The sequence below is a fragment of the Perognathus longimembris genome, chromosome 9 (assembly GCF_023159225.1).
Source record: "Perognathus longimembris pacificus isolate PPM17 chromosome 9, ASM2315922v1, whole genome shotgun sequence".
Taxonomy (NCBI): Eukaryota; Metazoa; Chordata; class Mammalia; order Rodentia; family Heteromyidae; genus Perognathus; species Perognathus longimembris.
This window is the reverse complement of record NC_063169.1, coordinates 52,497,400-52,510,176: the sequence shown is the minus strand read 5'-3', so window position 1 is coordinate 52,510,176 and position 12,777 is coordinate 52,497,400. Positions and strand designations below refer to the sequence as shown.

The window sequence follows — 12,777 nt, the reverse complement described above, 5'->3', positions numbered from 1 at the left end:
GTCTGTGATTATTCAAGTCTGTGATTACATAGCTGCATGAGTTTTGAAAAAAAAGCACTGTCTATTCTGGTACATCCTTGTATAAGACACTGAGTGCTGAGATTGTAATAATGTCAGGCCCTGGGTCAAATGTGCCTCATGGAGACTTGCATTCAAAGGTTAGTCTTTATTCTGTGAAGTTGGTGAGAGGAAAATGAAGATGAATTCAGTTGTAGGAGACTCGATTGGACAGTAAAAATTTTATGAGACTCAAGGCAATATTCTTTTGCCCAATAAAGCGGATACTAATCCTCTTCTTGGGTCACTGAGTGTTCACAGTAAACTGACATGTCTTTGGCTCCAAATCAATGAGGTGAAGACATTCTCATCCTGGGAGAAAAATTAACTTTACAGTGGCTCCATCAAATTTCATGTGGCATTAAACTACTTTACTTGGGAATAGGATTTAATGCACTGAAGTGAGCACCAATAGTAAAAACTAAAATTTATTAAAATAATATTTAACAAAACAACTAAGAATTAAAAAATCAATTAAAATAAAAGTGTCTATATTTATCAAATGTCGTCAGCAAACTCTTAGGAAATTAGGTTTCCAATTTTATGACAAAATGATCAATTCTAAATAATAGAAAAGTAAGATCTTTTGTGTAAATTCCACAGTTTATAAATTTACTAGCAATGAAGTGGCCTCTCAGAAATTTTCATTTGTGAGTTATATATGAGAACGCTGAACTCTAAAACCCTGACTTTCTTGATGCTCATATCCCTATTAAATTTTGTACTTTACTTTTTTAGTAGTTGTGTTTATAAGTTATTGTTACTCTATGACAGGTTTTCTCTTTGAAATTACTGTGCAATTTTCACTTGCTCTTTTCCTGATTAAAAAAAAAATGTCTCCAGGGGCTGGGAATATGGCCTAGTGGCAAGAGTGCTTGGCTGGTATACATGAAGCCCTAGGTTCGATTCCTCAGCACCACATATATAGAAACGGCCAGAAGTTGCGCTGCGGCTGAAGTGACAGAGTGCTAGCCTTGAGTAAAAAGAAGCCAGGGACAGTGCTCAGGCCCTGAGTTCAAGCCCCAGGACAGGCAGGAAAAACAACAACAACAACAACAAAGTTTTGGCCTGGGAATATGGCCTAGTGGCAAGAGTGTTTGGCTTGTATATATGAAGCCCTAGGTTCGATTCCTCAGCACCACATAAACAGAAAAAGCTGGAAGTGGTGCTGTAGCTCAAGAGGTAGAGTGCTAGCTTTGAGCAAAAAGAAGCCAGGGTCAGTGCTCAGGCCCTGAGTTCAGGCCCCAGAACTGGAAAAAAACAAAACATAAAATCTCTCCAGCAACTGTCTCCTAACTGTTTCACTGTCTGTTTGCCTCATTATAAATTAATCTGCATAAGGTGTTAGCAGTACCAGCGCAATGGTGGAATCTGTAATTTAATTGATTGAAAACTGGTATTTCTGCCTGCAAGGGGCTATTCCTTCAATGCTCAAATGAGGGGGTACATCCTAACTACACAGGCTAGAGTAGGCTTAGTTAGTAAGATCCCCTGATCCTGCTCATTCCTTCTTTCTGATTAGTACCTTTGTACTGACTGGGTTGCCATTGTATTTATAACCTGAATTATTATTTAAACCCAGAAAATCTGGACATTCTCAGGAGGCTGCCAGTCACTAAGGCAAGTTTGTCGATGCCCACATGTACATCATTTAGTCTCTATTCTGTGTGTGAGGAAAGGGTGACTTACTTCCTAAAAGTTGGAATCTGATTCATTCAGATGCACAGTAATGAACCCATTCTAAGGATTTAGCCTTCCCATGGGATCCTCTTTCTTTTGTCATAGACCATGCCTGTGAGTTGTGTTTCTTTTGTAGCCTGACAGAGTCCGATAATCAGTGTTCCTAGTATCCTCAAAGGGCATTTATGTGCCTGTCACCATGTCCTACATCCTCAAACTTACATCCATGGGACACCTACCCATTTCAACTCCCAACTGAAACAATGTACACAACTGTACTAAGTAGCAAAGACAAATGAAATCAGAAGAACAAATTGGTAGAGAAGATATATGTGCTGTTTCCTTTTTGTGTTGTAGTTCTATAGTGATTTTTGCCATGCATTAAAGAAACCAATAGAGCTAGCCATTGAAGCCTGCCTAGGCATCTCTTCCATGCTCACATTGATGAGGATGCCGGCATCATTACTTCTCTGCATCCAAGTAAGTATTCTTTTAGACTTAAGTACTGAAAATGTTCTTTACTCTGGGAAATTGGTATTTTGTTCCTGATGGAAATATAGGAGAACCAGTTTGATAGCATTTCTATTTTTTACTCTGCCACTATTCATTCAACCACTCTTGCCATGTTACATGTTTAGATTGAGGTTCTACATTTCCCCTTGGTTCTAGCCATATATTCTGAAGTGTGTGTTTCTTGGTAAATTTTACTTCATCTCTTAGGTGGATATGCATATTTATATCTTTATGACTTAAGGAAGAGTATCAATCAAAAAGAAAGTTAGGAAAGGAGCTTCTAAGTAGTCTTGTAAGTGCAATTTTTGACATTATTTCTGACAAATGGTTGGGCCTTGGGTATGTTAAGTCCTGGATGCCTCCATAGTTTAAAGCAACAGTTTATTCATTTGTTTCTAAGCCAAATGCTATGTTTCCCAGCCATAGGCCTCATTGACTTTTGGAAGTAAAGGAACCCAGGTTAGACAAGCAATTTAAATCTTATAGGGAGTTTTTTTTTTTTAAAGACTTTTATAATATACAGTTCTGGGTCATTTTGGATTATTTTATTTTCCTCTTTCTGCAATCTAATTTTAAAAGGATGTTTATTTTGAAGAGAGGATCAGATTTATTTTCAGTTTTAAAAATCTTATGCACAGTTCCAGGTTTTACTGTGTGACAACTGAAATATATCACACTAAATAACATGTTCACACATGTCTCCTTTCAGGAGAGCACCTCTCTGGCATGTGGAGGTCTGGACCCTTCTCCCCACTCTAACCTCATGCTCAAAGGATGCAGCATCAAATACCAGACATCAGGTAGCAAACATAACCCACTATTTAAGGTGAAAACGTCGCTACAGAAGAAAAGATGTAAGCTTTGTTTTGTATCCTTAAAAGTATTTTTTTTTCTCCCTGGATTTTGAACAAAGGATGCTGTATTTTTCTTTTGTACTTGGCCTCAGAAATTATGTTACTGGCTGGGACTGGAGAATTAAGAAGAAATTAGAATCTCCAACCCCATTCCAGACTTACTTCTGTGGTTTGAATGTATCCTCTAAAAGCCATAGGTTAGAAACTTAATCTTCAGATTCCTATATTGATGGTGTTTGAGACTGGATCTTTAGGCAGAAATTATGATTAGATAAAAATATTGAGATTAGTGTCATTTCCCCTCCCCCCTCCGCCATGTGGAATTTGTAGTGTTATAAGGAGAGGGGTCTTGGCTGGTGTGCTGGCTTCTCCCTCTTGCCCTCTATCATTTTATTATGTAGCAGGAGGCCATCCCTACATATGAAACACACGTTAACTCCATGCTATTGGACTTTCCCATCCCCAGAATGATGAACTAAATAAGTATTGACATGATACATCACTTAGACTCAGGTATTTTGTTATAGTAACAGCAAATGGCCTTAAGTATTTATTAAATCAAAATGTACATTCCTAACATTTCTAGGCAATTCATATGCACTTTCAGTTTAAGAAGCACAGACAATGCGGTTCATTGTACAATATGGCAGCTACTGAACATGAGTGTTCACAGAGCACTTGAAATGCCAAAATTTAGATATTCTCTAAATGTAAAATGACATACTAGTTTTTGAAGACTATACAACAAACATACATCATATCGATTTTATATGGATTGATAATTATAAAATATAGATATTATATCCATGTCTTATATTGATTAATAAAAATGTAGAATGTTGTATCCATAATTTAATTTTGATAAGTATTGAAGTGAAAACATTTGGGATATATTTGGTTAAATAAATATACAAGGGCTGGGAATGTGGCTTAGTAGTAGAGTGGTTGCCTAGCATGTATGAAGCCCTGGGTTCGATTCCCAGTACCACATACACAGAAAAAGCCAGAAGTGGTGCTGTGGCTCAAGTGGTAGAATGCTAGCCTTGAGCAAAAAGAAGCTCAAGGACTGTGCCCAGGCCCTGAGTTCAAGCCCCAGCACTGGCAAAAATAATATGTACAGCTAGGTGGAGTTTTACCTATTTTTCTTCACCCTTTTAATGTGGAAACTTATTTTATTATATAGAGTCTTGCAATGCCACACATGCTGTGTCACATTTTATTTGCATTAAAACCATGTAGCCCTTTATTCTACTTACCATTTTATGTATTCTTATTCATTCTCTGTCCCATTCTTCCAGGTACACTTTAACTATTTAATATATTAATACATCAAACTAGATCAGCCTAATGTGCTAGTGTTAGTCTAATAATTCAACAGTGTTACCACTTCTAAGTGACAGTGAGTTTTACAGTGCACTTTATTACCATGTTTTATAAGCTTAGTGTTCCCTGGTAGGCTTGTTAAAATATGGATCTGATTATTGAATTCTGCCCACTCCAAAAGTACCGGACCTAGATGGTGGGAGGTAGGCCCCAAGTTCCATTTCCAGAAAATTCCGAGGTGCTGCTGATGCTGGTTTGGGATCTTCTCTGTGGGAACAGCTGTTCTGACTCTTAGCCTGGGGCTGCCCATGAGAATTACCTGAGTACCAATGAACAAACTACTTGTGAGTGCCCCCGCCCCACCTTAGAGATTGTAATTTAATTAGAGAGGGTTCTTGGGTTATGGTATTGTAAAAAGCTCTCCTGGTAAGCCAATCACACAATTGAGTTAAGAATAAATGCATGAATTTATGATCAGTAGTAAGTGGGAATTATGGGTATTGGGACAAGTCCAGAAAGGAGATACTATTTTTTTCCCTTCTTTTCCTGTGGGAACATGAAAAATAAACCATATGGCTAAATTGTGTGCTGTGGTGAGACATGTAGGCTGCTTAGCACCATTTCAATTTTATCATCGATGAAGAGGAGATTTGGGAAATTCAGACTTGCCCACATTACACAGGAAGAGAACGGGGGCTGAGCTCTCCCCTTTCCTAAGTCTGATAAGCCTGTGGTGTGCAAAGTGGTGAAGACGTGGGCATTTCAGATTTCTCTCTTATGTTACCATTTGATTCACACCTCCCAGTGGTTTTGAAACACATGGCTCTGTCTGCGCTGTATAGGGATGTTGGATTCACTTGGAGAAGCATCAAACCAAGTTATCATTTTCACTTGCAAGCCTGGTAGGTCGATCAAGAAGATGCATTTTAAACATAATTTAATCTCATGGATTTGCCTTGAAGTATGAGGAGACATAAATATGAATTCAGTTTAATGATGAGTCACAGCTTGGCGTGGCCCTTGATTTATCTGACTCACAAAATATATGACTCATGTTGTTGAATTCCTATTGCTTGCAGTTCCTTAGTTTTTGAAAACTATTGTTTATGATTAATAAGAAAGTTAGAAACCAATGTAAATGGATAAGGGTAAACCATTGCATGCATATATGCATGTAAACATACACTAAGAATTTGACAGGGAGAAATATGATAGTTTTTATAGGCAGAATAGGTACCTCAACTTGACTAGATCCTTAACAAATATTTAGTTTCTCTGCCAGTGTAACACATTTCTCCATAATATACACATTTAAGCTGAGAGACTTTGAATGCTAGTTTCTTTGCTCAGTGTTGTAACCCTACTGGCTGTGGGTAAAGTTTCTCAAGGTGGTTGTGAAGATGAAGAATGTCAACAGTTCTCAGTTCGAGTTCCTTAGGACTGCTGATTGAGTTTTGGCTTAGATTACAAGGGTTATATAGCTCCCAATGCTCAAGGGCATTTTTAATATTTCCTCTTCTCTCTTAGATCTATACAAACAAAGTTCCTTGTGTTCTGTGTTCTCAATTTAGAATTCCATCTCTCCATGGCCCACAACTGTTTTTTTTAGTCTAGTGGAGGTAAAACATAACTTACCTGAAGCTCTGGAGCTGCCCATGACCTTGTCCCGGAGAACAATGACTTCTTTTTTTTTTTTTTACTTTGATGGGTATTCACAACACATCCTGAGATGTTGCCTCACAAACCAAATGGTAAATTATTTGATGGAAGAAATCACTTCCTAAATCAAAGCATCCAAAGACATAAACTGATCATATTAACCATATTTATGTAATTATCAGAATCAGTATTCTTTACTTGGGGCAATCTATGAAATAGAATAAGAAGATACTTTAAAATGTTTGATCACTTCCAGTTTTAGTGATGTAGAAGAAACTAAATTTACTTGGAAATCTAAAATATGTTATGCAAATTATGCACCCTCTGTCATGCAGTGGGTAAACAAAATCTCTAAGTAATAAAGAAAACTCATTTTAACTCACAATATTGTCTCTTAGACACCGTTTGTAAACGTCAAAGTCTTGGAAGTGACTTGTTTAAATCATTATTTTTTCTTTCTTTTTTTAAGCTTGGGTGGTAAGTCTATTGATTAGTAAAATGTTGAAAACATTCTAGCATATGCAAAGTACCTAAGTATCTGGTTGTAAGTGTGTAATTTCAATTTTATCTCAAGGAGTTGAGTGTGGAAGGCTTGGCATCCATCATCAAACTAACAATATAAATTTATGACAGTGGGACTGTAAACAATAAGACTGAAAACAATCTGGGAAGTTTAAAAAATCTAAGATCTACATATGGAGGAAGATATTTTTAATTTTCCCAGAATATTTTTTATTTTGTTTGTCTTCTGATCTGTTTTACACAGGGCTTTTTAGCTACAAATAATGGAAACCCAATATAAACTCTTTTAAAGAGAAGAGAAATCTTTTGCGTCCAGGGTTCCAACTAGTGGCTTAGAGTTGGTTACTTCTTTTCAGCTCTTTTGCAGCTCATTGTGATCCATTGTTAGTGGCGTGGCTGGCTTGTTAGGGTAGAAGCAGTAGCAGTGGGGAATGCTATATTTAATTCTTACAATTTTTGCAATCTTTAAGAAAAGAAGAACTTTTCTTGTCACTGCTACTTAGGGTCTCAGCAAACATCCAGGCCAGCCCTGGTAAACTCAAGCCTCTGCCACTGGAGATTGGGTTGGGGATCAACCTGTTAACAAAGCATAAGCTGAATTTCTTTTAGGAAAGAACTGAACCTTTTACCCAGAGAAGATAGGACACTAATGAATGCACAAAATACCCATGACCACAGTCTAGCCATTTTATTAAGGTGTTTAGATGTCATGAATTTAGTGGTAAATATGTTTTGATTCTTTAGTGCCTTCTACATAGGTTTTGGGAAAGGGTATACATGCATGTCTTTGTTTTGTTTTACATCTATGGTTGCATTTTTAAAGAAATGTTTAGTTTTTATTGATATATATATATACACATACACAAAGATGTATATTAATACATATCTAGAGGGTGCCCATGCTATTTGGGAGCTGTAAACTATAAATAACCCTTTAGTATCCATACACAGATGGAGAAGAAAAAATAAAGTACAGTGTGCAGAAGAAGAGATGAATTATTCACTGGTTTTAGGACACCACCTTTAAAAAAGTTGCACACATAGTTCTCCCCCACTACTATAAAAAATTGAGATATGGACTATTTTTTAACCAAAAATATGTAAGAATCTAACATAATATTACAAGATTTAAAAAAATTGCTCTCACGACATTCTGAGACTCAGAAGAAGGTAGAATAAATATCTTAGAGCGCAATCATAAGAGACACTTTTTGGGAATGGAGACAGAAAGGCAAAGATGAGGAGTCAGCGAATGATCCTAAGAACTCCTACAAATAGCTCATCCCTGGGAACAGGAGCTGCTTTTTCCAGAGTAAAAGAGGCCATTATGAAGAGATTATATTTAGAGACAGGGAAAATCAATGATGTTTTGCTTAAAAATCAAATAAAGTAATAACACTTCCTCCTCCCCCCCACCAAGCCCAACCTCAGTCCTACACACTCACCTGCACATATCCAAGGTGAAGTAGCAAGAAGTCCTGAAACTTCAAGGATAGAATGGAATTCAAAATACAAATTAGTGATATAAGTAAAAGATACGCTTTTCAAAAGCGCTTAAGATTATGAAAGCTGAACTTATTACATATAGATCACATACATGTTTCAAATGAACCTTTTATTAAAGTATAGTAGATGTGTAGAAAAGCACACATACCATAAAATAAAAATAATTAAAAATAAATAAAATAATAAATAAATAAATTTCACAAAGTGAACAAAGTCATATTACTATTTTCAGATCAGGAAACAGAATTATCAGCACTCTAACAGTCCACTCCCTTCTCCCCTAAAACTATCCTCTCCTGATTTCTCTCCTGGTAGATTACTTTGGTCTGTATCCTTAATTTATGAGAATGGAACCATATAGCATTTTCTCTCTTGCATTTGGCTTATTTCACTAATCATTATCTTTCTGAGATAATCTTTGCCCATATTGTTCAGTGCAGTTTGTTCATTTTCATTACTCCTTGGTATTCTGGTATATTAATATAATACCTTTTCCTTAAGCATTTCCATTTGTGGTTGATGAGTATTTGAATTATCTTCAATTGGGGACTGCGATGAAAATATACACAGTACATTTCCCTGTGTTGTTTGGCAAGCATCTGAATATATTTCTCTTCTTTATATACCTAAGAGAGAAAATGCCAGCTCAAGTGGATGTGTACACTTAGTTTTAGTGCCAAATTGTTTCCCCAAGTAGGTATGCTTATACTCCTAGCAGCTATGAATGTGGTTTTCAATGTTCTTTCCCATCTTTACTAACACTTCTTCACATTGCCAGAGTTGTGTGTTTTAGTTATTTCAGAAGGTATGCATGTATTTTTAAAAATTTCATTATCCTGATTTGTGTAATTGATCATTTTTTCATGTTTTAGTAGTCTGTTTATTCTGGGGAATGTGTGTTCAAATATTTTTCCTCATTTTTTCCCTGCTGATTTTCTTTTCGTAATAGATCTGGAAGAAGGGGAAATATTTATAGATCTTAGACACAAGACTGAGTATGTGGATAAGCACACATACACACATACATACATATACATACTTACGTATCTACATACATCCACACGTGTATGCATCCATATTTGTGACTTACTTTTTCATAATCTTAGTGGAGTTTTAGGATAAAGGCAAATTCTTACCACACATAATTCAGTCTATTTTTTTCTTTTTATTATTAGTACTTCCTACAGCTTCTTCAACATTTGCTTGGATAGTGTCAGACCTTTTGCATGTCTGTGTAATTGCCACTTTCCATAAAATGCCTGCTGCTGTTGAGATTGTCTTGAATCTGAGTTCTAAGTTGATCTCTCCTGAAAGTCCCTGTTTGGCTTGGACCTAAAGGATTAAAAGGATCTAATTATGTAAGGAATGTGACAGTTGGAGGAATAGAGAATTTGCTAGGGAGAAGAGAACATTATGTGTATCTATCCAAGGTATAAAAAGTTTAGGAAGTCAAGAACTGGATAGGTGGCCTGAATATGAGAAGGGGAAGGATTGGGGAAAGGCTGGTGTGTGAGTCAAAGTACAGATTCCATGGCCTTACCTGACACAGTGAGCAGCTCAGTAAAGCAGAAAGTGGGGCATGAGTGCTTTGCTTGCTTTCCTTATTTGCTATTAAATGCTTTTTGTCATTGAAATAAGATTTTACTTTGCTATTCATTCAACTTCTTTTGCAAACAGCTACCTTAATTTGTGAAAGCTTCATAAATCCGCATAGCTGTGATTTGGTGCTTTGACTATAAACAAAAAGTATAGTAGAACTTTTGTTGGATTTTTAAAACTTTAGCTTTGAGCTGAGTACATCCGTGGGAACTCGGTGAGCAAGGTAACTCCCACAATTCCCTATACAGAACTCTTCATATGCTGAACCAATTCTTTGGAAACTAGTAAAAGATTTTCAGATGTGACTCAGTATATGTTCATTTCATGGCCTCTTTCATTCTTCTTTGTTCACAGGAAGGGTAATAAAAGAGATGAGTCAACTATACATACAGGAGTGTGAATCTGGACCTATTATTGTCAAGCACCCAAGAAAACACTTGTCACTAAGAACTCTTTATCAAAAGGTCTTTTGTTATTTCAAGGACAAACTAACCTACACAATGACTATACTTTCTGAATGCTTTAGAGTCTTTGTTATTCTGTAGAAAAAAAAAAAACAACAACCTGCAGCTGCCTTAGAAATTGCAACACCACTCCATGTATAAAACAAGTTCCCAACAGGTTCAAGCTGTTATATTCATGTCAAATCCAGCAACCTTTCCATCTGTACTTTGTATCCCAGTGAGTGTACCTGATTCTGGAAAGCAAGTCCTGAGCACTTTGTCTGCCTATCACAAAAATAAAGTAGGACTTTGATTTCAAAGTTCAGCAAAATAAAATGCTAGGAGGTGAGTATTGGAAAGGGTGAGATAAGGTCAAAGGGAAAGGTAAGTAAAAAAGAGAAGAAGAGAAAGCTCAAACAAGAAGCAATGTATATCCTACAACATGAAGAAGAGGGAAGGAGGGATGGGAAGGGAAGGGATGGGTAGGAGTATTAAAAGGGATGACATTGATCACAATATATTACATTCATAGCTTCTTTGTTAAATGGCAACTTCTTTGCACAACTACTTAGAGAATATTTGGACTTATTGAATAATGGAAAAGTCTACTGTTAATTATCTTCAATATTCCATAGACTAGAATTAGAACAAAAGTATGTTAATGCAAAATGTCTGGCAGCTATTAACAGGACTACTCCTATCACCTTCCTGGGGGCATTCTTTTTTATTTTTTTTAAAGAAAATAGGGACAGTAATATTCAGCTGCTATAAATCCAAGAAAACATGGAGAAGAGTTGAAATACCTATCTAGATCCTGCTTATGTATTAAATTTAAATATATTCCTTTTAGGAAAAATATGCTGGAGTGTCAACTATAGAGGTTGTTTTTCACTGCAGACAAACTTGTTTAGTATCTTCTGGAACTATAGGAATTCTCTTTAGCATAGGATCAGTATTTAGAAAATATTTTTTTTAGTTTTCAGGTTAACCAACAGTGATGTGATGTGATGAGGACTCTTTCAAAGCTTCTTCTTTTCATAGTTTGAGAAGAAATCTTGAAAACTTTATTTTTCATATCAAGAAGAATTGCTGGTAATTTTGCTGTTAAAATCTGGCCTTAAAAAACAGCATATTTTTCTCCTCCTAGTATCTAGCACACATTCTTCAAAGGTATGTAAGGCTTGAAGAGGCTTGAAACCACATGCCTTGAGTACTCCTTTCCCAACAAAAGAAGTAATTGTAGTGAAGCTAAAGCAATTTAATTCCAATCATGGAATTTGTTATTGAGCTGTTCCCTGATAGCAGGTGGCAACATTCATTGTAGGATTGGCAGGACAGGAACCAATAGAAACCCCTCTAGCACTTTCTGACCATATACAGTTACCTCTTTGATTCTATTAAATTACAGAAGCTTATCAGCAACATTAGGTTTTCTTTTAAAAAGTGAGCAAGAGGAAGAAAGAACCAGTTAGAGGAAAAAAAAAAAAGAAAGAAAGAAAGAAAAAGAAAAAGCGAATGTTCCTGAAAGATCAGCCCTTAAATCTGAAAGGCACAGAGAGGCCATTGAAGGATTAGAGATGACCTCCAAGGACACATTTTTCTAGAATTCCATCAGACAGCCTCTGCAGATAGAGCAGCGGTTGGGAAGGCAAGGTCATGTGCCAGTCTGGGAGGGTCTACTTGGCCCAATGGTCTCTCAGAGAAGCGCACATGACAGCCTGCAAGTTAGACTCTCCAGCAATTTGTCGAACTGGAGGACAGCTTACCTTCTGTGAGGGAACTAGTGGGGTGGGCAGCTTGAGCACTGAGACTATCGTTCTAATTCTAGCTCCCCCACCTGTAAGCTAGGTGCATAGGAAACTTACTGAATCTAAGTATCAATTTCTGAGTAGGATTGTGGTAAGGACTAGCAAATGCCAAAAATAAGCAAAGCTTTGATAAGTAACAATGATCATGATGAGCAGGAATAAGAGGAGAAGGAAGAGGATGATGACTTAATTCAGTATTGGCTAGGGCTATTTTTTCTCTGAACTTTGGATGAACCCAATTCATGAACCAGATGAAGACTTTCTTTATAATGCAGAATTTAACATAACTGCACACCTTCCTGTACTTATAAGATATCTCCCATTCTAACCTCCCCCCACTAGAAATAATTATTTCTAGCATTTCTAGACTTACACCGAAAATCATAAAAAGAAGGAATAGTAATCCTCAAGCACAATTTAGTTATGTTTGAATAACATTTAATTTCAAATTTGATTTTACTGATTTTACTGAGAGAGACTATATTATATTTAGGATATTTGAAATGAACAGAGAAACAAACAGTAGACATGACTTTATCTTTGACTATTTTGTGTATCAGCATTTAAAATCAACCAACAGTTTTGCACATGGAATCTCACAAAATTGCAAACCACATAAGAAGAATAAGATAGTTTCCAATAGCATCTTTTTATAAAAAGTTTTCAAATAACAACATTTTATAGGTAGAAAATTTGATGTTTAGGGACAGTATTGAGAGATTTTACAGTATTCAGCGAAGCTACTTTGGAAAACTTGAAGAAAAATACTATGTTTATATGTGTGTATGTATTTATGTACATATATACATTTAA

At 36.2% G+C, this 12,777-nt stretch overlaps 1 long non-coding RNA gene across 1 annotated transcript; it reads left to right on the top strand.

The window, feature by feature from the left end:
• The first annotated feature begins 2,440 nt into the window (after nt 1-2,440).
• LOC125357735 lies at nt 2,441-10,168 on the top strand. Its single transcript, XR_007212192.1, has 3 exons — nt 2,441-2,542; nt 2,960-3,104; nt 10,068-10,168. It is a non-coding gene; the product is annotated as an uncharacterized LOC125357735 (long non-coding RNA).
• Nucleotides 10,169-12,777: the final 2,609 nt, after the last annotated feature.